This window comes from Pteronotus mesoamericanus, unplaced genomic scaffold (assembly GCF_021234165.1).
Source record: "Pteronotus mesoamericanus isolate MK-2021 breed Mesoamerican mustached bat unplaced genomic scaffold, CSHL_Meso_final contig_73, whole genome shotgun sequence".
Taxonomy (NCBI): domain Eukaryota; kingdom Metazoa; phylum Chordata; class Mammalia; order Chiroptera; family Mormoopidae; genus Pteronotus; species Pteronotus mesoamericanus.
The window spans coordinates 716,302-743,982 of NW_026555245.1; the positions used below are offsets into that span (position 1 = coordinate 716,302).

At 37.1% G+C, this 27,681-nt stretch overlaps 1 protein-coding gene across 1 annotated transcript in view; it reads right to left on the reverse strand.

Annotated features, from left to right (window-relative positions):
• Positions 1-26,164, reverse strand: part of UBAP1 (ubiquitin associated protein 1) — a 65,546-nt gene extending 39,382 nt beyond the window's left edge. The window contains exon 1 of the mRNA XM_054582908.1: positions 25,960-26,164. The gene's annotated coding sequence lies outside the window, so the exon portion shown is untranslated. The remainder of the gene's footprint in view (positions 1-25,959) is intronic.
• Positions 26,165-27,681: the final 1,517 nt, after the last annotated feature.

The window sequence follows — 27,681 nt, forward strand, 5'->3', positions numbered from 1 at the left end:
AATAATATACAACTGCCCCAATGTATAAGTCCTATTTTCAGTCTACAGAGAAAGCTAAGGAGCAAAAATTCTAAGTTTCTGAAATGTAAAATCCAAGAAAATGCCTCTCTTATGAAAAACTCAGAAAATGAGTTATTTTTAAATTCAAGTAGCTATAATGTATGTTTTCTCACTAATTACTCTTGCAAATGAGGTTTTACCAAGTTATTAATCATATGGTATACTTAAGACTATAAGAGAAGCAGCTAATAACACAAAGTTCATTCCATAGTTTAATAAAAACTGGTTATAGTTGAGTATCAACTCATTAAAATGTAAAAAGCAACAAGAGGTATTGTCAAGGGAAATTATTAACCCAATCTGATTTCATAAGAACTGCAGTTAAGAACTTTAGATAATTCCAAAATGGGTCAAGAAAAATAAAAAAAAAATTCCAGATAAGGATTTTCCTCAACTCTGGGCTCCTCTTAATCCTCTCCAAGCACAGTCTAGCAGTCTCTAATTTTAACCTTTTCATATCTACTTGCCCTCTCCTCTCAAAAACTTTCTGGAAATATAATTCTATAATGTTAAACAGTATATAATTTGGAAATGCAACTAAACAAAACAATGCCCTTAAAATTAAAAAGTTAAACAATGATTTCTTATGCTTACCAATAACTAGCCCAAAATCGTAAGGCCTGTAAGACTAACACAATGTAAGAACAGTAAAGTTTTAGCTAATTAAAAGTTAAAATAAAGGAATTATGACATAAAGCATTAATTAGCCAATTAGTAACGGTCTTGTTCATTAAACTTGAGAACTCATATCCCCAGAGGAACTCTGTGCATTACCAGGGGACAAACAATGTAAAGATGACAAAACTTCACAGAATGTCAAGGATTTGAAGGAAGAAGGTCAAGGGTTGTTAAGTAATTTCACAGGCAAATAAAATATTTTTATGTTAAAATAAACAGAATAAATGCCTTTATTTAAGTTTTTATCAAGTTAGGAAATAAATTATTCCTATTTAAACTATTCCAACAAATAAAATGGAAACATAGCTTTGCAGTTTTATATGGGATTTTTGTATTGCCCATCTTGCCTACTAGGTGTTAAGTACTACGAGGACAAGAACCACTTCTGTTTCATTAACCACTGCGCCAAGCATAGTGTCTGTAAATAGTGCTCAGCTGAATGTTGCCAACTTGCAAATTATATGATATTAGCATAACACTGATACCAATACTTGAAAAGGGTAGCAGGAAAAAAAGAAACAAACTCATATATATTGATACATGTGTTTCAGTATTCCCCCCCTTACCCTCAGGAGATACATTCCAAATCTCCCAGTGGATGCCTGAAACAATGGATACATGCGGGGACTCCCCAAAAATGGAATTATCTTCTGAAGGGTGGGCTTCCCTCACTGAGTATTCTAGGAACCCATGTGTATCCATGTATCTGCTGATGATGTTGTAAGAGGTTGCGTTCAGCTTCAGTGAATTTTTTAAAAGATTTTATTTATTTATTTATAGAGAAAGGAGAAGGGAGGTAGAAAGAGAAGGAGAGAAACATCTATGTGTTGCCTCTTGCGCCCCACTACCGGCGGCCTGGCCCGCAACCCAGGTTTGTGCCCTTACCAGCGACCCTTTGGTTCACAGGCCAGCACTCAATCCACTGAGCCACACCAGCCAGGGCCCAGTGAATCTTTTTTTGAAGACTCTTTCATCGTGTTTGCACATTTCATGATGGGTGATTTACAAGCAGACCTGCCCACACTGCACTGAAAGTGTTCAGCAGTTTTTGACCAAGAACAGCATGACCCTCCATGCTCCATCCTCCCTATTCATCCGATCTCACCCCAAGTGACTTTTTTCTTGTTTCCCCAGATGAAAATAGCCCTCAAACGGAAGCATTCTGCCCATGTTAGAAGAGGTGAAACAAAAAATGGCAGAAGCACTAAAAGGCATCAAAATCAACAAGTTCAAAAATTGTTTTGAGCAATGGAAAACAGCCATGTTGATAGGTGTGTTGCATCAAATTAAGAGTATTTTGAAGGTGACTGAAGTTTAAACAGGAAAGAATACACATTTTTTTATAAGTAAATTCCCAGTTTTTGTTTTTGTTTTGGTCCTCCCCTCATACATACCCTCTTTCCTATTATTTTGGAGCAAATCCTAGTCCTGTCATTACATCTGTAAGTATATTTTTGTGTATCTATGAAAGATAGGAATTTAAAAGAATTACAATACCATTATATTACTTAAAAATAAACTTATTTTCAAATATTGTCAAGTTTCTAGTTTGTGTTCATATTTTTATTGTTTTATCTTTTTCCCCAATTTATTTGAATTGGAATCCAAATAAGATCTGTTTACTGTGATTGGTTGAGATGCCTTTCTTTTATTTTTTTTAAATATATTTTTTATGGGGATGGGTGGGGCAGTGGAGAATGGTGACGGGAAAATGGAGACAAATATATTTGAGATATATATCTATATAAATCATGTCCTCACTGGGGGACATGTTCATTGATCTTAGAGGGGAAGGGAGGGGGAGAGAGAAGGAGAGAAACATTTTTGTGAGAAACACTGATCCATTGCCTCTCACATGCACCCTGCAAACTGTACTCTACAAACATGTCACAAGGAAGACCAACAAACTGTTTTGAGTTAGAGGAGACTAAAGAGACAAAACAGTTAAATATAATGTATAATCCAGGATGAGTTTTTTTTTTGCTATAGGGATATCATTTGACAACTGGTGATTCAATAACAGTTAATTCCTGACTTTGATCATTAGCATTGTAGATATGTAAGAGAATTCCCTTGTTTTCAGAAAGCACACACTAAAGGAGTAACAGGGCATTATGTCTGCAACTTACTTACAAGCAGTTTAGGAAATATGTATCTGCATATAAATACAAGTGATAGATGACAGAAAAAGTGAACAAAAATATGAAAAATGGAATCTGGGTAAAGGGTATACAATAATTTTTTGTACTATTTTTTAACTTTTCTGGTAAATCTGAAAAATATAAAAATATACTTTTTATAAATGTACATATGTTTGCATGGAGGTTTGCATATACACAAAAATTAAGAAGGTTTCATACCCAACTGTTAACAGTGGTTAGTTCTGGAAGAAGGTAAAAAGAAGACTTTGATTTTCTACTTTTTACACTTCTGTAAAACTCTGGAGCTGAAAATGACAATAACCTAAACAAAAAACTTCACTAATGGGGTACAACAGCAGATTTGAGCAGGCAAAAGAAAAAACATCAGTGAATCTGAAAATAGAGCCAATGAAATTACAGAGTGTGAACAGAAAGAAAAAAGAATAAGGAAAAGCAAACAAAGCCTAAAGGAATTTGGGGAACCATTAAGCATATCAACGTACACATTACAAGAGTCCCAGAAACTTCCCAGATTTGATGAAAAGACATGAATCTACAAATCCAAGCAGCTTAATCAACTCCAAACAGAATAAACTCAGGCTGTTTAAAAAACACACACACACACACAAAGAATCTTTAAAAGCTGGAGCAGCCACTCATCACGTACCTGAGATCCTCAATAAGAGTAATGGCCAATTTATAATCAGAAACCATAAAGATCAAAAGACAGTGGAGCGACATGTTTAAAGTACTGAAAGAAAAAAAATGTCAACCAAGAATTCTATATCTGGCAAAAACAGCCCTTTGAAAATGAGGGAGAAATTAAGACATCCTCAGATAAATAATAGCTGAGGGAATTTGTTGCCACTATACCTGCCCTACAAGACATGCTAGAAGGAGTACTTCAGGATGAAATGGTAGGACAACAGAGAGTAACTCGAAGCCATAGGAAAATATAAAGAGCTCTTATAAAGGTAAATGGGGAAACATAAAAGCCAGCACAGCCATGAGGCATTTAACAACAGGGATACATTCTGAGAAACGCATCATTAGGCAATTATGTCATCAGGTGATCACCACAGAATATACTTACACAAATTGTACTACACACCTAGGCTATGTAGCCTAGGCTACAAACTTACACATCATGTTAATGTAGTGAATACTGTTAACAACTGTAACATAATGGTAACTACATCTCAATATAGAAAAGATACAGTAAAAATACAGAATAAAAGATACACCTGTACCATGCATTTACCATAAATGCAGCTTGCAAGACTGAAAGTTGCTCTGGGTGAGTGAGTAGTGAGTGAATGAGAAGGCCTCTCTAGGACATTCCTGTACACTGCTGCAGACTTTATAAACATTGTATACTTAAGTTACACTGCAATTATAAAACAACAGATTAAATCAAGCACAAGAGAAAATTATGCTTGAGGCACAATAAACATGAGATGTATGAGGCTGCTTCCAGCATATTCCCTCAACATACTGCTTTATGCCATTAATAAATAGAAAGAATATACTCTAAATTAATGATAAAAAGTACAATACAGCCCTAACCATGTAACTCAGTTAATTAAGAGCATCCTCCCCATGAAATGAGGGGACCATGCCCAGAAATGGAAGAAGGGATGAGCTATGCATGCGAGCATCACCCTAGCAACCAGGGCAATGCACACTGGCCACACAAGGGATTCTGAGGGAAGGATTTAAAAAGGAGCACAAGGAAACACCTTCCTTTTTAAATATTTCCTCCTTCCAGCACTGGGGGCCAGAGGATCCTGAGCCACAGGCATCGAGGACAGGAAGAGGGGAGGAGAGGAATTTTGGTCCTGTCAGCAGCAGGCCCTTAGGCCCCTCCCCACCATGTGGGCCTCTCAGACTAAAATATTAGTTTTGGGGATTCAACAGAAGGAGAAAAACTAAATAGGACCAAAGTTTATGTGCCTTATTCTGCTTATGGCAAGCTTAATTCAACAACCTGAGGCATAAATTTCAGAAAACAAGGATATTTGTCTGGTCCAATGACCTTGGTGATAACAGTGCTTTGTAAACAGATTTTTGTTACAGATTTTTGTTCTTGTGTTATTTTCAGTTCTTGAATCTATGTAATAGTTGTAATAAACACTAAACAAGACCAAAGTTTATGGGCCTTCCCCTGCTTAGGCAAGCTTAATTAAACAACCTGAGGTATATGTTTCAGAGACCAGGGGTATTTGGCCAATGACCTTGGTGATAATAGTAATAGTACTGTAAACAGATTTTTGTTACAGATTTTTGTTCTTGTGTTACTTTCAGTTCTGGAATCTATATAGTAGTTGTAATAGAAATAATTACATAGCTATTTTTGATGTCATACTCTGGCCTTTCCCCCCTTACCACTGTTACCTAGATATTTTAAAAATTAAAGTTTCCTTTCCTTTCCACCAAACTGCCTCCAGAGTTTTTGCCTCTTGACAGCGAGCAGTAGGACCCCTACTACTTGGCTTCAGCAACACCCACACATCAAGGTACTAGGTTCGATCCCTGGTCAAGGCACATACAAAAGTCAACAAATGAATGTATGAGTTAAGTGGAACAACAAATCCATGTTTTGCTCTCTCCCTTGCTCTTTCTCTCCCTAAATATCAATAAATAAAGAAATAGTTTTTCAAAAAAGTACAGTAAATACACAAACCAGTAAAACAATCATTTGTCATTATCAAGTATTGTGTACAGTATGTAACTGTATGTGCTGTAATTTTATACAACTGGTAGCACAGGTTTGTTTATACCAGCATCACCACAAACACAAGTAATGCATTTTTGTTTTTTTAATAGAATTTATTGGAATTACAATGGTTAATTATATAGGTTGTAAGTGTACAATTCTATCACACATCACCTGCATACTGTATTGTGTGTTCACCACCCAAACTCTAGTCTACTTCCATCACCATTTATCCTGCCTTTATCCTCTTCTACCTGCTCCCAACCCTCCTTCCCTATGGAAATCACCATACCATGCTATGTCCATGAGGTTTTTTTCCCCTTGGTTGTTTGCTTAATTCTTTCACCTATTTCACTCAGCCCCCCAAACTCCCCTCCCCTCTGACAGCTGTCAGATTATTCTCTGTATCTATGAGTCTGTTTCTATTTTGTTGTATTTCATTTAATTATGACATTATGATGGCTACAAAGTCACTAGGCAACAGAAATTTTTCAGCTTCATTTTAATCTTATGGGACCACTCTCATGTATGTGGTCTGTAGATGATCAAAATGTTACACATCACATGACTGTATTGTGTCTCTAGTTTATAGCTCTAGGATTTAAAAAATAAATGCATAAAAATTATTATAAATCTATATTATTTTCTTCCTATGTCTATTTCACTTAGCACAGTGTCCGCCAGGTTCATCCATGTTTTATATAAAGTTGTAATTCGCGACAGTAAAACTGAGTAGGACAAAACTATAGAGAAGCAGGGTCTTTGTATGATATTGAAGTCAGTAGCAGTTCAAACTAGTTTATTAGAAATTTAAGATGTTAAATGTAATCCACAAGAGGTTAACAAAAAGAACATTCAAGAGAAATGAAAACATACACCCACACAAAAATTGGCCGCAAGGAAACAACCTAAATGTCCATCAACTGATGAATGGATAAATAAAATATGGTATATCCATACAATGGAATATTATTTGACAATAACAAACAATGGCATGGTTGAACCTTGAAAATATGCTGGATTGAAAGAGCTACTCCAAAAAACTATATATATGTTTCCAATTCATGAAATATATAGAAAAGGCAAGTTTAGAAACAAAAAGTAAACTACTGGTTGCTAGGGGATGGGGAAAAGAGGAATGGGAAATAAATGCTAATGGGCATGAAGTTTTTTGGAGGGCATTGAAAAATATTTTCAATAGGTTGTGGTTATAGTTTCACCACATGTGAGAATACTAAAAATCACTGAACTAGATACACTTTCAGTGAGTTAATTATATGGTATGTAAAATATATTTTAATAAAGTTATTTTTAAAAATCCAGTCCTGGCCCTAGCCAGGTAGCTCAATTGATTACATCATCCTGATACACCAATGTTGCAGGTTCAATCCCCAGGTCAGGGCTCATACAAAAAGTAACCAATGGATGCCTAAATAAGTGGAACAACAAATAGATGTTTCTCTGTCTGAGGGGAGGGGAGGGGAGGGGAGGAGGGAGGAAGGATCCAGCCCTAAATAGAGTATAGAAGGTTAAAAAAATCGAATGGTAAGTGTTCCAAGCTCAGAATCGATGGTTTCAAGCAGTTCCCGAATTTATCTAATAGGAATTTCAAGAAAGAACTGAGAGAATAGAAGGAAGATATAAAACCTCTAAGAGCTGAATAAACAGATAATACAGTCTCAAAATTGAAAGAGCTGAGTACCAAGCAGAATGCACTGGTAAAAACTGAAACCTGGACACATCATGAAAATTTAGATTATCACCAGATGTTTTAAAATATGAACAAATAGCTTCCATAAAGATAGTGGTTATCTACAAAGGAAAGAGAATAAAACTAGCTTCAAAAACTCTCGTTACAAACAACAGGTGCTATAAAACTATGGAGCAATTGTCTTCAAAAAGCTAAATAAGAATTGTTGTAAAATTAGAATCCTAATATCCAAATGAGGGAGCAAAATGAATACATTTCAACATTCAAAGACTAAAAATTCATTATCCATTGACTCCTCCCTGAAAGAATAATTAAGGTAAAGTCTAACAAAGGATAAAATTAATATAAAGTAGAAGAAATGGAAGACACCAGAAAAAGTAGTGGGCAAATAAATCAATAAAATGTATTTAGTCCAAGGTAAATGCTAACATATGACATATAAGTAAGTAGGTGATCTAGAACTAAAAGCCCAAATGGCCTGAAAATAGGAGAAGACTGCGAGAAAAAGGAGGAGGTAAAACAACTGGTCTTATTGTATTAATATAGAACAGAGGATACAAATATTAGAGAGAACATATCTAGCACAGATAGATTTTATGTATAAAAATTATGTATAAAAATCGATGTAAAAAATTTTTGAGTAACCACCAGAAAAAAATAATAAGATGAGCAACTTTCAAATAACTAGAGCAAAGAATTCAAATAAAGAAAATTCAATCAAAGGGAACAGATTTTAAAAACAAGAAAAAGGATAAACAGAAAACATAAATAAGGAAAAATAAACCCAAATATATCTGTAATCACAACTAATATGAAAGGGTCTGCTCACCCTGTCCAAAGGCCAATTCTCAGCCTGGGTTTAATCAAAGAAAAAGCATAAAAGATAAGGCTTTTAGAAATTGGGAAGTTAGGACAGGAAATGGTATACGAAAGATACCTGTGTTTTTAAAGTTCAGGAAACAAAATCATCAAAGGCACCTCTTTCTCTGAATATTATCAACTAATACATTTTGATTCAGATTATTACATATAGCAATCAACATAAGATTATTGTCATTTGTGATAAGAGCTCTACTACCAAAGCTAAAGGTACATACAATACATACACAAAAGAATCTGCCTTCTATATTTTACATCTGAAAAATCTTTTTTTTAAAGATTTTATTTGTATTTACTTTTAGAGAGAGGGGAAGGAAGTGAGAAAGAGAGGGAGAGAAACATAGATACGTGAGAAAAATGTCAATAGGTTTTGCATGCCCTCAACTGAGGACTTGGTACACAACCCAGGCATGTGCACTGACCGGGAATAGAACCAGCAACCTTTCAATTTACATGCCGGTGCTCAATCCACTGAACCACATCAGCCAGGGCACAACTGAGAAATCTTAATATGAAAGGATTTCTAATAAAGGAACATGAAACGCACACAGGTCTTTTCACTAATCTTAGTTGCTTTACAGCTATTAATCAAAACAGGCTATAATTTACCTCTCTGATAAGAAAGCTCAACATATACGACTTATAATAAAAACAAACATTAACAATCAAAGAAATCAAATGTTAGCAAATGAATATAATGGAGGTTATTATAAAAATTAAGTAAGATAATATGAGCAAACTATTATTCTTAGAAGTATTTTTCTCAGTTTGTAGAGATCTTGCTTCTAGGTTTTTCCCTGTTTGACTCAAATTTTTACAAAAATTCTCTACAGGTTTGGACGCTTACATCGACATGTGAAAAAAGTGAAGGAGACTAAAAGGTACAAACTTCCAGTTATAAAATTATACCGCAAAGGGAATATAGTCAAAAATATTATAGCCCTGGCAAAATAGTTCAGTTAGTTATAGTGTCATCCCGAAATACCAAAGTTGAGGGTTGTGGGGTAGCTCAAGACATGGCCCCTTTCACCACCCATGATGAGGGCTGGCCAGGGGTCCCCTGGCCAGCAGGAATGTGTATTGTTTTGGGAATGGATTATAATTCTCTCCTTATCTCCTTTTGGGAGTGGCTTCTGGTCCTGTGACTACTGCTTGACCTTTCTTTCTGCACATACACACTGAGGTAATGTAGTTTAGAGTCACATGTAGAACACATGCCTCCCTTGTCTGGGACCCCTTGTAAGGAGCCTTGGACCGGAGAAGGTACAGCTTCTCTCACACCAACCTGCCACCATCAGTATACTCCCTTGTAATGTGAGTAATAACTGGCATGCCCATATTAGCGAGTCAACCAGATGGTTTTTTCCAGAATATCAGGAACACTTAAGTAGCTCCCTGATTTGGAGCTCCTGTGCTACATCAGTTCAATCCCAGGTCAGGGCACATACAAGAATCATAATGAATGCATAAATAAGTGGGACAACAAATCCATGTTTCCCTCTCTCTCAAATAAAAAAAAAATTTTTTTAATATTCTAAGAACTTGGCATGGTGAACAGATGGTTACTAGACTAATGTGATGATCACTAATGTGATGATCACATCATAAGCTATAAAAATGCTGAATCACTATGTTGTATACCTAAAACTAATATACTATTGTATGATAACTATAATAAAAAGAAATTTTAGGAGGTCCAAGATGGCAGCAGCATAAGACACTGATCTCACCCACTCCCATGAGCAAACTCAAATATATACATTCACAGAACACTATTACTCCTGTGAGACAACTGAGGACTTGAATGAACAGCTTCTGAACAAACAAGAGAAAGACAGACTAGAGAAGTCTGGGAAACCACAGGAACACCTTCCTAGACCTGGGTGAACACTTTGGATAGGTGAAGCCCAGGGGCACCATTGTTTACACGTCCACCTCCATTTCCATAGGGCAGACAGGAGTTCAGCTTCGGTGCTTTGGCCTACCTGCATGATTATGGCATATTCCCAGCATTTCCAGCTACATTACTGAACAAAAGAAGAAACCAGGATCGACAGGGTGTCACCACATAATTCCTCTCTAGGAGATCCACTCCCACCCAGCAAGCCAGTGCTCTAGACTCTCTAAGCGCCTGCCTGGCTCCAATCAGTTTCACTAAACTATCCAGCACAGAAAGCCTACACACAGAGGTCACTTCTATAACAAGACCCCTTCCTGTATAACAAACAAGATAAACTACATAGGATTGGTTGGCAAGCTATGGGAGCTTGCTGGGCACTATCGAAATTCTGCTGGGTCAGTGGTACAAGTGATAATGCAGAAAAAAAAACATGGGTATGCAATATACATGTAAACATTATACATGACAAAATATGGTAATACTTAAGGGTTCATGGACATGGACAGCAATGTGGTGATTACTGGGAGTGGGGGCTGGGGGAGATATAAAGGAAACTAAATGGTAATGGAAAAAAATACAATAAAAAAAATGTTTAAGAATACTGGACTTCCAGTGAAGACAAAGGTGTAGATAGACATGCTTCACCTCCTTACACAACCATAAGACGGATAACAATTAACCTCAAAACAAAAGACACCCAGAACTGCCAGAAAAGAGAACTGTATGGAAGTCTGACAACCAAGGATTTAAAGAATCCATATTCACAGGTAGGAGGGGCGGAGACAGGGATCCAGGGCAAAGAGGACACAGTGTGATGGCCAGAGGCAGCCGGTGGAACAGGCAGAACCACATTCGCATGTGGTGGATAAAATCAGGAGGGATACCTTGGGAGCTAGTGACCCCAGCCCCAGGCCAGACTGCATAGTCCAGAGTTCAACCGCCAGGAAAAGAAAGCCTCATAACTTCTGGCTGTAAACACCAGTGGGGATTGGGGCGGTGGAAGAAACTGCCAGTCTCTCAAGAGAGTACATTTAAAGGGCCCACATGGTCCTAGAACTAAGCGAACCCACCCACTCTGGGAACGTCCATCAGGAGAGCAGCTGGAGGGGTGCCAGTCACATACGAGAAGGGGGTGAAATGACTGGAAACAAGATGAGGGCGAAGCAAGCCTCAGAGGCAATGTCCCCTCTCCGAAGCCTCTCCCTACATACACAGCCAAAAAGCGGTGAAGAGGATTGCCACATCCTAGCACATACCTGAGGCTCAACCCCATACAACTTACAGGTATGTTATGACATGGAGTCAAAGCAGCTCTACCTAATACACAGAAACACAGGGAGGCTGCCAAAACCAAGGAGACAAAGAAATATTGCCCAAATCAAAGAACAGAACAAAACCCCAGAAAAAGAAGTAAAACAGAGATAGCCAACCTATCAGATGCAGAGCTCGAAACACTGGTGATGAGGATGCTCAGAAAACTCACCGAGTACGACAAAAGTATAAGGAAAGAAATGAAGGCTACACTAAGTGATGGAAGGAAGTTGGGGTTCAAATCAACAATTTGGAACGTAAGGAAGAAAAACAGTCAACCAGTAGAGAATGAAGAAACATGAATTCAAAAACACACAAAAAGAGTAAGACGACTCTGGGACATCTCCAAAAGTGCCAATATCCTAATCATAGAGATGCCAAACGGAGAAAAGGAAGAGTAAGAAATTGAAAAATTATTTGAAAAAATTAAAGAAAATTTCCCTGACTTGGTGAAGGAAATAGACACACAAGTTGAGGATGCAGAGAGTGTCCCAAACAAGTTGGACCTCAAGGGGACCACTCTAAGATACATCAAAATTAAATGCTAAGTATTAAAGATAAACAGAGAATCTTAAAAGTAGCAAGAGAAAAGCAGAGTTACCTACAAAAGGAGTTCCCATAACACTGTCAGCTTATTTCTCAAAAGAAGCCTTGCAGGCTAGAAGGGACTGGCAAGACGTATTCAAAATGATGAAAAGCAAGAACCTACAACCTAGATTACTCTATCCAGCAAAGCTATCATTTAGAATTGAAGGGTAAATAAAGTGTTTCCCACACAAGGTAAAGCTAAAGGAGTTCATCAACACCAAGCCATGATTACATGAAATGTTAAAGGGACTTATTTAGGAAAAAGAGGAACATCAAAACTACAAATATTAAAATGACAACAAACTCAGAACTATCAAGAACTGAATCTAAAAAACAAAAACATGGGGAAAATCAAGATGGCGGAAGAATGAGTGGAACTCACACTGACCTCCTCCCAGGACCAACCTGGAATTACAACTAAATTGTGGAAAAATCACCTAGAACAAACAACTGAATAATAGTGATAGAGGAGCCTTATTACTTCGGGCAAATAGAAAAATCAGCTTTAGCACAACCTAACTGGTAAGGAGTGCAACAGAGACTTGTGAAGGTGGGTGGGATGCCCACAAGCAACAGCACCAGAAGGATATTGAAATGGCTAGTTGGATCGCCCTGAGAAGAGTGGGGTCTAAACCATAAGTGGAGATCTCCATTCTACAGCACCAGAGCCCAAAAGTACACAGATAACAACTACCTGCAAAAAGCGGCAGGGTTGCTCTCTGCCAGAGACAGGCAGCTGGAAACGCAAAGAGCCTTTTAAAGGGCCAACACATAAATTTTTATTTGCAGCCACTTACCCTGGTCTCCGGCAAAGATGGGGGCAGAGTGGGCTAAAAACACCTGAGGAGAAACTGGAGACAGAGGCTTCGGGGAGAGAACTGAGAGAGTAGCCCGCAGGATCCTGGTGCTGACTCCTCCCCTAGACAGCAGCAACTATCTGGCACAGGAAGACCACTCCCCTGAGCAGCAACAGCATGAACGACCCAATAGCTCTGCCCCCAGGAGGGATCCACCCCACACTGTGCTGTCTAAGCCGGCCTGCTGAGTGCAGAGTGACTAAATTAACTGCTGAAGGAGAGAGCCACAGACTGTAGATTCCTGGAAGTCTCGAACAGGCTGCCTAAGGTCAGACAGGGTCAACATCTGACATCATAAGAGGCAGATCCAGAAAGAAAAAACAGCGGTCTCCTACCACAGAAGTTCACACCATAAAGTCAAGAAATCAAGACAGATCAATTTAAGAAGCAGAAGCAAAACAGAAGAGTCTCACAAATAATGAGAAGGCAAAGAAACACCCCCCAGCTGAAGGGAAAGGAGGAATCCCCAGAAAGGGAACTAAATGAAATAGAGGCAAGTAAACTATCAGATATGGAGTTCAAAACAATGGTTCTAAGGAAGCTCAATGAGCTCAGGGAGCTCAGAGAGAATTTCCAAAAACTACAGGGAAACTATGAGGAACTTACTGCAAACTGTATCAGCATGAAAAAGGACACAGAAACTATCAATAGGAGACAAGAGGAAATGAAGAATACAATTTCTGAATTGAAGAACACAGTACAAGGAATCAAAAGCAGGCTAGATGAAGCAGAGGACCGAATCAGCGAGCTGGAGGATAAGGTAGAAAAAAGCTCCCAGAAAAAGCAAGAAAATGAAAAAAGACTCAAAGAGAAGGAAGAGGCATTGAGGGAAATGCAGGACAACCTGAAACGTAATACTATACATATAATAGGGATACCAGAAGAAAAGGAGGAGCAAGGGATACAGAACCTGTTTGAAAAAGTAATGATGGAAAACTTCCCTAATTGGAGGAGAGAAAAAGTCACACAAGTCCAGGAAGCACAGAGGGTCCCATTCAAGAGGAACCCAATGAAGCCCACTCCAAGACACATCATCATTGAAATGGCAAATATCAAAGACAAACAGAAAATCCTAAAGGCAGCAAGGGAGAAACAGGTAGTAACATACAAGGGAGCCCCAGTATGGCTAGCAGCTGACTTCTCAACAGAAACACTACAAGCCAAAAGGGAATGGCAAGGAATATTCCAAGTCATGAAAAACAAAGGCCTGCAACCAAGACTGCTCTACCCAGCAAGGCTCTCAATTAAAATGGAAGGCGAAATATGGAGTTTCCCAGACAAAAGAAGACCAAAAGAATACACCACCACCAAACCAGCACTGCAAAATATGCGATAGGGACTGCTTTAAGATGAAGAAAAAGAGTCTATGAATACATACTTCCTTTCACAGTCACCAATACTTGGTATTACCAATATTTTTAATACTTAATCTGACAGTGACAACGATGTGTTATTTTAATTGTTCCTGTATTATTTGTTGAAACTAAACCTGTTTTTATACATTTCTTGCCTATTTCTATTATTTTTTAAAAAGCTTTAAATGACTTTTTGGTATTCTTTAGCCACTTTTTTATTAAATGTTTGTAGAATTTATCCCTAAAAAAGGAAAAAAAAACCTATTAACCCTTTTTAGATATGTTGCAAATACTTTCCTATTCTATTCCTTGTCCTTTAACATTTTCTATATGTAGATTACTGTATAGTCTTAAATGTTTAATATAGTCATATTGTCAATATTTTTACTTTATGGCTTCTGGGTTTGAATATTTTACTTCAGGGTAAGAAAAGTATTTGTATTTTCTCCTAAAACCTTAGATTTGACTTATTGATTTTTAACTCACATGAACATTTCTTGTGTAATGTGTGAAATAGGGCTGTGTATTTGTTTTATTTCAAGTAATAGTGGTCCATGCACCTTATTTGTTGAATAAACCTTGTTTTCCCCATTGATTTGAAATATCAATTTAATCACCTATTATATTGTTAGACAGATACATACATTTGTTTGTAGAATGCTCATTGTATTTTATTGATCTACTTGATTATTTCTGTGGTGGTGTCATGTTTTAATTGCTGAGATTTTATAATGGATTTAAATCTTGTAATATTTTATAATGGATTTTGACAATTAAAAAATAAATAAAATCAATCTGCATTTAAAAAATAGAAAGAAGAGAGAAGGAACTACTACCTTTTGCAACAACATAGATGGAACTGGAGAATATTATGCTAAGTGAAATAAGCCAGTTGGTGAAAGACAAATACCATATGATCTCACCTATAAGTGGAATCTATTCAACAACATAAACTAACAAACAAAATAAATCACAGGCATGGAAACATGAAACAGACTGAAAGTGACCAGAGGGGATGGGGAAAGAGGACAGTGGTGGAAAGAAGGGGGAGGGACTAGACAAAGAACATGTATGAATGACCCATGGACATGGACAACAGAGTGGGAACTGCCTGTGGGCATAGTGGGTGGGAGTTGGGTGGGTGGAGGGGGGCAAAAGGGGAAAAACTGAGACAACTATAATAAAATAAACATGATTTAAAAATTAAAAAAATAAAAAACAGAAACTAAGCAAACAACCAGAACAGGAACAGAATCATATATATAGACATCATTTGGAGGGTTATTAGTGGAGAGGGGGAAGAGGAAGAATGGGGGGAAAGGTACAGGGATTAAGAAGCATGATTGGTAATTACAAAATAGACAAGGGGATATTAAGGAAAGTATAGGAAATGGGGAGGCCAAAGAACTTACATGCACAATTCATGGACATGAACTAAGGAGGGAAGCGCTGGAGGGATGCGGGGTACTGAGCAGATGGGGGCCAAGGGGGGGGAACTGGGACCACTGTAATAGCATAATCAACAAAATATGCTTTAAAAAAATAAAAGAATTAATGTCTATCCTTCTTAAACTATTTCAAAAACTGAAAAGGAATAAACACCTCCAAAATCATTCTACAAAGCCAGCATTACCCTGATACCAAAACAGACAAAGATATTAAAGGAAATTACAGGCCAATAACCTTTGCAAATATAGATACAAAAATTCTCTACAAAATATTAGCTATTCGGAATCAACATTAAAAGGATTATGCCACATGACCAAGTAGGAGTCATACCAGGGATGCAGTGATGGATCAGTATCTGTAATATACATCACATTAACAAAATAAAGAGTAACATCTCAACAGATACTGAAAAATCATTTGACAAAATCCAACATCTTTTATAACAAAAATTCTCAACAAAGTGGGTTTAGAAGGAACATATCTCAATATAATAAAGACTACATATGACAACCCCACAGCTAATCATTATACTCCTAGCCATAGCAATCAGACTATCATAAAGAAGTAAAACTGTCACTATTTACAGATGGCATAATAGTGTACATAGAAAACCCTAAAGACTCCACCAAAAACTACTACAACAAATTCAGTAAAGCTGCAGGAAAATCAATATGCAGAAATTTGTCGCATTTCTATACATCAATAACAAATTACCAAAAGGAGAAATTAAGAAAATCCCATTTACAGTTGTTCAAAAAGCATAAAATACCTAGGAATAAATTAAACCAAAGAGTTGAAAGACCTCCATTCTGAAAACTCTAAGACACTGAAGAACTGAATCACATACAAATAAATGGAAAGATACCTTGCTCATGGACTGAAAGGATTAATATTGTTAAAATGTCCTTACTACCTACAGCAATATACAGATTCAATGCAATCCCTATTAAAACACCAAAAGCATTCTTCTCATAATTAAAACTAATCCTAAATCTACTATGAAACCAAAAAAGGCCCAAATAGCCAAAGAAATCTTAAAAAAGAATAAAGTAGGAGATATAATCCTCCTGATACTAAAATAGACTACCAAGCTACAATAATCAAAACAAAATGGTACTAACATAAAAACAGATATACAGATCAATGACATAGAACAGAAAATCCAGAAATAAATCTTGACTTATTTGGTCAATTACAACAAAGAAAGTAAAGATATACATTGGGATAAATACAGTCTCTTCAACAGGTGGAGTTGAGATAACTGGTTGCATGGGGGAAAAAATGAAATTGGACCATTTTCTTACATCATATGCAAAAGTAAATTCAAAATGTATTAAAGACTTAAATATAAGACCTGAAACTATAAAACTCCTAGGAGAAACCATAGACAGTAAATCTTTGACATATCACTTAGCACTATCTTTTTGGATGTCTCAAAAAAAAGGCAACAAAAGAAAAAAAACAAATGAAACTGCATCAAACTAAAAAGTCTTTGCGCAGCAAAGAAAACCATCAACAATACAAGCGGACAACTTACTGAATGGGAGATGTTCACAAATGATATATCGAATAAGAGGTTAATATCCAAAATACATAAGGAACTCACACAACTTAACACAAAAAAACCCAAACAATCCAAATTAAAATTGGGCACAAGACCAGAGTAGACATCCTTCAAAAAAGGACATACAGATGGCCAACAGACATGAAAAGATGCTCAACATCACTACCATCAAGGAAATGCAAGATAAAACTACATCAGATATCACCTCACACTTGAGGGAGATGCTATCATCAATAAATCATTAAAAATGTGCTGGCAAGAAAGTGGAGAAAAGGGAACCCTCACAACACTGTTGGTGAGATTGTAAATTAGTGCAGCCACTATGGAAAACAGTAGGGGGTTCCTCAGAATATTAAAAATAGAGCTGCTGTATGAGCCAGAAATTCCACTTCTGGGTATTTATCCAAAAACAAAAACAACATTCATTCAAAAAGATACATGCACCCTTCTGTTCACTGCAGCATTACTAACAGCCAAGATATGAAAGCAATTTACATGTCTATCAATAGAGGAATGATGGTATATAAACATGTGATATATATGTATAAATAACATAATATTACTGAGCAATAAAAAAGAATGAAATCTTGCCATATGAGGTCACATGGATGGACCTAGAGGGTATTATACTAAGTGAAATAAGTCAGAGACAGGCAAATACCATATGATTTCACTTATATATGGAATCTAAAAAACAAAATAAATGAACGAACAAAACAGAAACAAACTTATAGATACAGAAAACAAACTGAGGGGTGCCAAATGGGAAGGGGCTTGGGGCTGGGTGAAAAGGGTGAAGGGATTAAGAAGTACAAACTGGCAGTCACAAAATTGTCAAGGGGATATAAAGTGCAGCTTGGGCAATATAGTCAATAATATTGTAATAACTAGGTATGGTTGGTACAAAACTTACTTGGGAGATCACTTCGTAAGTTATATAAATGTCTAACCACTATGCTGTACACCTGAAATGAATATAATATTGAATGTCAACTGTAATTTAAAAATAAATAAATGTTACTAAGAATTCCTAGATAAAATGCGGTACATTAGTTTTAGGAAATAAATCTACTATTAGTTGACAATGAAAAAGTATTATGCTTCTAAACATTATGTTGAAAATTCTATCCCTTGCTGGTGTGGCTCAGTGGACTGAACGCTGGCCTGTGAATCAAAAGGTCACTGGCTGGATTCCCAGTCAGGACACATGCCTGGGCTGCATGCCAGGTCCCCAGTTGGGGGTGTGCAAGAGGCAACCACCTGATTGATGTATCTCTCGCACATTGATGTTCCTCTCCCTCCCTTCCCCTTTCTCTAAAAACAAATAAAGTATTTTTAAAACCTTTATATTTTAAAAACTATATGTTGAAGTCTCATGTAGTTTTCAAAATACCATCATATGTATCATCTCATCTGAGCCCCACATGCTATATTATTATTTCTAGGCTCATTTTATAAATTAAAAAGTTTTAGGCTGAAAGAGATGGTCAGTTTTTAAATGAGAAATCAGAACTAGAACTTTAGATCTTTCAACCTGGAAACTTGTTTAGAAATGCATAATCTTAAACCTATCTAAAACTACTAAATCAGAATCTACATTTTACCAAGAACTAGATGATCTATATGCACATTAAAAATTGAAAATTACTGATCTAGAAAAGCAATGTCCAACAGAACTTTCTAGGATAAAGAAAATGCTTTATATCTAAACTATGTGGCTACTGTACTGGACAGGACAGATCGAGAACAACTCAGACTAGAGAACTATGCCTAAATATAATTTCTTAACAATACTAAATAAAACCTCCATTACCCTAAAATGTATACTCTTACACTAAGTATACTGCCAATAATACATACAGACCAAAACAAGTATTTTCTACAAAGATCCAAGTCAAAAAGTATAGCAGCCTAAAACAAAAGAAAAACTATAAATTAATTAAAAAGAAAAATGGATAGCAGCCTAGAGACATCTGGAATAAGTTCTACACACCTTATTACTGACTGCATGATAGAAGGCACATTTATAAAAGATTTTCACTTAATAATCTAACATTTTATTTAATATGGGCTCTCAAAGGGGAAATGTTTAGTTATCTTGAAAATCTGCTTATGTAAAACACCGAGGTCTCTGAATAAGCTAGAATTTCCTGTTCCAGAAAATGGATGGAACAGGATAAAAACAATTCAAGACCTTCAGTGATTTTTAAGTATTTTCAGAACAAAATTTGTGGTACATTGGTTTGTTTCCCATTGTTAGAGTAAACTTTGATGAAAGAAATTAAACATTTCCAATTTTGAGAATTCACAAGCCACTCCTAAAGTCCACTTCATAAAATAATGTATAATTTGGCTGATATTTAACTTTGAATCCCACATACAGAAAGGAATCATATTTTATAAAGTATGATATCAAGTAAAATCTATGAAGAAAGGTTACTGCTCATATCTTTCCCCACCAAATTGTAAAAAGAAATGTTAACACTCTAAACTTTAAGAAGATAGGATTAGGAGGATTCTGTTCTTACCAATGAGGGGAGAATTGAGAAGGAGGATACAAACCCTGCCTGGGACCAAGACCATGAGGATGAGATGCAGCACAAGATAAGCCAAGCCAGCCATACCTTGAGTTTGCAATGGGTTGATAATAGAGGCTGGGATAAGTCAGCCAGTAGTAACAATCAGAGAAAGACTGGGAGGTAAAGGTAGCTGAGGACTCAGTTTAGCATCCAAATCTCTAACTTTGCTGCTCTCTTCTATTTATCCATCAAATCTAATGGTAATCAAAATTCTTCGATTATACTTTTCTGTATTATGAGGGACATTCTAAAATGTGATAAATGCAAGGATTCTCAAAGATCTAGGGACATATGTTTCACAAATATCAAGGGTATAGTATATCACTATACCGTATTTGCAGTATAGTTAAGATCTGGTGGATATTTTATATTATGTGACCTTTACCAGGATCAAACATCTAACTCATCAGAATAACACTTTCTAAAGTCACAGCAGTCCCTAGTCTTCTTATGAAAAAATTTTTCAACAGGCTTTAATACACAACAGAGAGAAAAGGGAAATAAAGGGGGTGGGGGAATAGGAGGGGCTGGGTGGAAGTGGGCAAAGGGAAGGAGGACAACATCTGTAACAGTATCAACAATAACAATAAAGATACAAAAATACACAACAGAGGCCTTGGCCAGGTGGCTTAATTGGTTGGAGCACCATCCTGTACACAAAAGGTTGTGGGATCCATTTCTGGTCAGAGCCCATACCTAGACTGCAGGTTCAATCCCTGGTCAGGGCAAGTACAAGAGGCAACCTATTGATGTTTCTCTCCCTCTACTTTCCTCTCTCTCTAAAATCAATAGACATATCCTCAGGTAAGGATGAAATAATAAAATAAAATAAATACACAACGGAGAAAATCAAATGTCCTAAGATTTTTATATAACTTAAGAGAGAAGGGTTTAATAGTGGATAAAAGCCACACAAGTCCAAGGAACTGGGCAAAAAGTTTAAAAACAAAGAAACAGAGCCTTGTCCAGGTAGCTCAATTATTAAGAGCATCATCCCAACATGCCAAGGTTGCAGGTTCTATCCTAAGTCAGGGCACATACAAGAATCAACCAGTGAATGCATACATAAGTGGAACAACAAACGTGTATCTCTATCTCTTTCCCTCTCTCTCTGCCTGTCCTCTCTCTAAAATTAATACATTTTTAAAAAGAGAGAAAAACTACATGCTCCCTCACATATATTCTAGTGTTTAAAAATATTCATAACTTTAAATAGATGTAATTTTTTCAGCATTGAAAATAACTCAATTACTTCATTTTTTAAATGTATCTAATGGAATTTAAATGAACTTTATACCCACCCTTTAAAATACACATGAACAAGCTATTGTTTAACTATCAAAATTCACATATTTGTTTTTACGTGACCACATAATTACATTCCACAGAATTTATCCTAACTATATAATACTGAATACCTGAAAATAAATTTAAAAACTTCTAGGATGTTTCCACATCAGCTCTTCCACAATCCACAATTATTCTTAATAAAGCCTTACACTGTAAGAACTAGACATCAAAAAAATCTTTCTGAAAATATTTTGGTAGAAATGCTAAATGCGTAGGCTGAGTGATTCATTATGAACTGTATCTAATATTGTCCACATAAAAGACTCTCACTTGTGAAACCACATTATTAACATTTAGGCCCTGACTAATGTGGTTCAGTGAGGTGGGCATCCTCACACAAACCAAAAGATCATTGGTTTGATTCCCAATCAGGGCACAAGCCTGGGTTGTGGGCTGGGTCCCTGGGTCCCACGGTCCCACGGTCCCTGGCTGGGGGTGTGCGAGAGACAGCCAATGGATGATTCTCTCGCTCTCTTTCTCTCTCCCTTTCCCATTCTCTAAAAATAAATAAGTTCTTTTTAAAAAATTAAGTAAAACACACATCTCAATCATCAATCTGTTGGTTTCCCAATTTTGAAAAATATATGTAATCTGTGTATAAGGCACAATTCCAGCTGCTTTTAAAACTCCAAATTCAATAGGAATGCAACTCCTGAGATGTTTGCCTTTGTAATCAAACAAACATGGTATGAGGACCAAATGTCAGATTAGATGCCACATCACAGATGGATACACTATTGTATTTATTAAAATAGCATGTCTAGAAGAAGAGTATTTCCTAAATACAGGGTGAGCAAAAGCAGGTTTATAGTTGTTCGTATGGAAAAAGACATACGGGTTACAATTATTACAATAGCTTTATTAACTGTTTCACATATACACAACTGTAAACCTACTTTTGCCCACCCCTGTATGCTACAAACCATAGAGAAAAAGAGACTGAAAATTTCAATTCATTAAAATTACAAACTTTTTCCCAAAATTACAAACTTTTTCCTAGAAAAGACTAGGAAGAGATGAAAAAACAAATCACAAACTGAGAGTATATTTGGAACCCATAAATTAACTAATAATTAATATACATAATATATAAAGAATTCTTCAAAATCAATCAGGAAAAAACTCAAAATAAAAATAGGCACAAAACTTCACATAAGATACACAAATGGCCTACGAATATATGAAAAGATGCTCAATTCAGGAAATGTGAATAAAAACATAAAGGATACCATTTCAAACTCACTAGATTAGAAAAAAATTTTAAAGTCCGACAACATTGCCCTGGTTAGGTGACTTAGCTGGTTGAGCAGTCATTCAGTACATCAAAAGATTGTGGGTTCAATCTCCAGTCAGGGTACATATTTAGGTGCGGGTTCGATCCCTGAAGGTGCATACAGGAGGCAACCAACCATGTTTCTCTCTCACATCAATGTTTCTCTTTCCCTTTCTTTCTCTCCCCCCGCCTTCCTTTCTCTCTAAAATTAATAAAACATATCATCAGGTGAGGATTAAAAAAAAAGTCTGACAATATCAAGTGTTGGGGAGGAAGTGAAAAAAAAAAAAACACACTTGCTGGCTTCTGACTCAGTAAGCACAATATTCACATTTATCATGAACCAATCCAGTGACTCAAAAACTGGAAGAGTTTGGTAAGCATTAATCATCTGATGATTACCAATCCAGAATTCTGGAAATACATTCAGAATACTGCTGAATACAAATTTTGGCCCTTAATGAACAGGATCCAACCTGACTCAGCAATACAAACAGAGAAAAGTTTTAGTCCCTTATCCAGTTTCTCTAGTTTGTTAAGTACAAAATATTCAGGTATTCATTTCCTCCTAGAATACTGGTGACATCTTAATTGACTAAAATTTTAATGAACTGCCCTAACCGGTGTGGCTCATTTGGTTGGGCGTCATCCACAAAGTAAAAGGTCACTGGTTCAATTCCTGATCAGTGCACATGCCTGGGTTTCAGGTTCAGCCCCCAGTCGGGAACATAGAAGAGACAACTGATCAATGTTTCTCACATCAATGTTTCTCTCCCTCTCTCCCTTCCTTCCCTCTGTCTAAAAATAAATAAAATCTTTAGAAAAAGAAACTTTTTAGTGAACTATATATCATTCCAGTAACACCACTATTTCAGTGAGAACAAGTAGTTTAAAATAGCATTACTTTAAAACTAGTGCTTACACAATTTCCTTGATAGGAATTATATAGAATGGCGCTGTGACCACCTAAGAGGGGCAAAATGGTGCAAGAGATGCAGTAGCGTCCTTTAAAGTTGGTAGATACTACCATTTTATCCCTGTAACCTTAGTTACCTAAATTACTCAACTTCTCTGATCCTCAACATCTTAAAAGGATGCATATCACAAACTGCCTACCTAGTTAAACAGTATGGATTAAATGAGATTATGTAAAATGCTTCACAATGCCTAGGTCATTAGCATAGGCCAAGTGCTGGCACCTTTCCCTTTGTAAATCTTGCTACCCTCACCTAAAATTTTTAAGCCTGAATTTTAATTTTCAATTTATAGGAAAACATTACTCTTACATTCAAATTATTTTCCAAAATTACAAGAAATTGTGGGCTACAGGTTAGAAACGCAATCCCTTCATTCTTTCTGTAACTGAAATGCTCTTTCCTGTAAGAAATTAGATTCTGCCATGACCAGTGGCTCAGTTGGCTGGAGCATCATCCTGTACACCAAAAGGTTAGTGGTTTAATTCCTGATCAGGGCACACACCTGGTTTAAGGGTTCGATTCTCCATCCCCAGTTGAGTCATTCACAAGAGGCAACCAATCAATGTTTCTATCTCTCTCTCTCTCTCAAATCAATAAACATATCCTGAGGTGAGGATGGAAGAAGGGAGGGAGGATGGGAAGGAAGGAAGAGAAAGTTGGTCAAGTGTTGTTGTTTTTTTCTTAAAAAAAGCTTATTTAATACTTAAGAAACTGCAATACTATTTGATGCATTTATTGAGAAAGACTGTCTAAAGAAAATTACCTAATGATGAACTGATGGTTGGTTTGGGGGTGCAGGGGAGGGTTTGGGTTGGTCTGTTGGGAAAAAAATTTACACTAAAATAATCTACATGTGAAAAACCTCAAAACATTCAACAGTATAATTAAAGAACAGGAAATATTTATAATGCTGGTATCTACACTCTTGGTTAATGAAAATACATCTACAATGCTGAAAATACTTGAGGGAATTTTAGTCACTAAACCTCAGAAATCTCATTTTAAATACCTTACTCTAGTCAAGACATAAAAGATACACAAGATAAAGTGACATTTGCCAGTCCAAGAAATGCGAACTATTAACCATTGATGAGAAATGTCTATACACCTAATATTATTTTATCAGGATACTATTACTATCTTCTTCAAAATCAAAATGAAAGATAAAAATCTTTCAGATATACGTAAAATGTTCCATGATGAGGTCATGAGTCAAATACAAAAGAAAAATTCAGGAAGTTCTTATATTCACATACTTTAATTTTCTTCCTCTGTCTTCATTTCTAAAATAACACTTTATCTTCCAATGAGGCCATAGCAAGTTATTTACTATGCAATGATAGAAATGATTACTAAAGAAACATTAACATTCCCATCTCCATAATTATGATTTATTAATGCAACACACACTAGGTATCAATAAGTGTCAAAATAAAACGAATGAAAAGGATTAGAAACAAAAATTTAATTTATAAAATTTCCTTTAAAAATAAGTTAATCCAAAATAATAATGTAGACAATGTAATTCTTGAAACTTTGGACATTTCAGTCTTTGCTACAAAATAATACAGAAACTTTCAGTTTAACTTGTCTGAGACATTAACTAGAAGGAGCTAGCTAGCTATCACTAAAGACTAAGTGCCGTGTTTTTCCCATCATTATATCTGAAAAAATTTTTAAAGAGAAAGGTCTATCATATGTATCCAAATTCTCACACACTAATACACAATTGAAGAAAGAGAGAAAGCACTAGTAAGTGGAGTTAGAACACAAAATATTTAATAGTTAACTAAATTACCAAATCCGGTTTGCAACATTTCGTGTTGTCGAACAACTCTCAAAAGTTTCAGTTTAATATAAAATATTTTTATGTTCACCCATATACTTTTAAGAGGCTACTCTGGAAACCAGTACATGTGGCAACAACACTAAGACCAAAGCACTGATATAGATCAAATAAACTGTAACTTGATGTTCCAAAAGAAAGATCTGGGGTTGTTTCAGAGGCACAGGTGGACTGTACAGGTAACAACAGAAGTGGCAAGAAAAACATACCTGGAGAAAACATGATAAAGTCAAAGATATCCCCAAATATTACCCTCCCCGGGTATGTTCTCCCTTTCTCCCAAATCTCATCACCTCAGGGAGAACTAAATCTGCACCTCACAACCCCAGTTCACCCTCAACTCTACATCACTTACCTTCTTTACTAAAACCTGGACCCCCCTCCCCCGGCATCCTCTAATTCCCACCAAGCTCTCACTCCAAGCTAGAGGTCTACAGCACCTATCTTCCGGTAGTTTATTAGTCCCCTTAATCCGAACTCATTTTCCCACAACCCATCTGCCCTCCTCCCCTTTCAACTCACTCCGACCATCTCCCTGAACCTTCCCCAAGTCCGGATCTCTGACCTCTTCTCACTCCCACTCCCTCAGCGGCATCTCCTTTCATCCAGCGGGGCCGCTAGCCTCTTTCCCAGCTTCCCTCCCCCATCTGTCTCCCGGTACCGGCGCCCTACCCCCCAACTCCGCCCCTCTCCCCTTCCCTCAAACAGAGGCCCCCCCCCCTCACCTGAACGCCACCACAGCTGCCGTCCCAAAACCCGAAAGGTGCTAGCGCAGGCCGACCTCCCAGGCTCGGTCTCCGCTGAGCTCCTGACGGCCCCTAGGGAGAGCAAACGCCACCACCTTCAACTCTGCCCGCCCCGGCCCAGGCCGTCACCGAAGCCACAACCAGTACCACAGCCGCCATGTTGAAGCCCTACTTCCCTCCTTCTTTCCCTACCGCCCCGCCCCTTTGGGCGTCTGACGTATTGACGCTACACTCCACGCCCCTGGGCCAATGGGAGGAGCCGATGGTGACGTAGCTAATGTCTCTTCTGGTGCTGAACTCCTGCTACCTGGAGCGTTGCAATTGGAACGGGTGAATCCTGCCAACCCGAAGGGAGGGAAGGAAAGACGGGGTCAATGAGAGGGTAAGGCTTAGGGGCTGGACAAGCGGGTTTAGGGAGAAGGGTTGAAATTTAGGGACCAGAGTTGAAGAGGCAAGACAAATAAAATTCGGAAAAATGAGGTCAGGTTAAGGGGACTAATACACTACTGAGATGGGTGCAGTAGATATCTGGCGGGAACCGAGATGCTTGAAACGCAAAGGGAAGCACAAAGGTTTACCAACGAGACCTACTTGGGAATTGGGATGTCTGGCTTCTGGTCCCGGGTCAGTGACCTGGTACGAGTCCTAGCATTTCTGGTAATGGCCTCGCTTTCCCCATTTACAAATGAACGGGTTGAAAGGTGACCTCTAAACCCTCCAATTCTGACATTTACCCAGTGTAAACCAGGTAATCCGATCCTAAACTTTTACTGCCTTCTGCCTTTATTGGATGTATTCTGGAATCGGGATGGAGGATTCATTACTGAATGAGATGACTCATAGTTCCCAAAAGTTCCTAAATGGTGGGAGAAATAGAAGAATAAACATTTAACTCTATGAAAAGTCAGAGGATAACTTTTTTTTCCAGTTGACCTGGAAAAATTGTCTTTTGACTAAGGGATTAGAAAGATTTACATCTACATTTTCTGGGTAGGTCAAGAGTGTGTACTCTCGGTGTCTAATTGGCCAGTCTTGTTTTCTCCCCACATCTCCAAAGGAGATAATACATGTGCTTTGGAAGGTGCAGCAATTTTAACTCACAATGAGAGAGTTCCAGAAAGAGAGTGTTAAAGTGAGCAAAAAATAACAAATTATCATTTCTGTATTATTTGCCTATGTAATTCAACAGATAATGGATAGCCACAGAAGATTTGTGGAGAGAGCAGTGAACTAAGCAAAGCTCTTCATCAGAGAATTAAAATGGTAGCAGTGAATAAAATAAATTGGAAACTACATGACAGCATTCTGCATTGAGTAAAAGAACTCATACCTGAACTAAAAGCAGGAATAGTGGGATGGAGACCAGGGGATGAACTGGAACAAGATTTAGGAGACTGACTCAACAAGATTAAGAGACCTGCTCTAAGGAAGGAGAAATCATGGTTAAGGAGCCAAGTTTTGAGGGTCTCTTACTAACAGAAACAAGAAAGACCTAAGGTTTATTAAAGGCCTAAGGAAGATAATAATGGTTCAACTGGCCAAACTGAGATTAAGATGAGGGCAAATTTTCTGGAGATATATTCAGGAAGGAATGTGAGCTTAGAGATCAGGAAAGAAGTAATGAGTACACATGTGTCATGTATTGGTACTCATTGAACAAATACAGGAAATACAGCAGTATATAAAAGAGACATCCCCCCT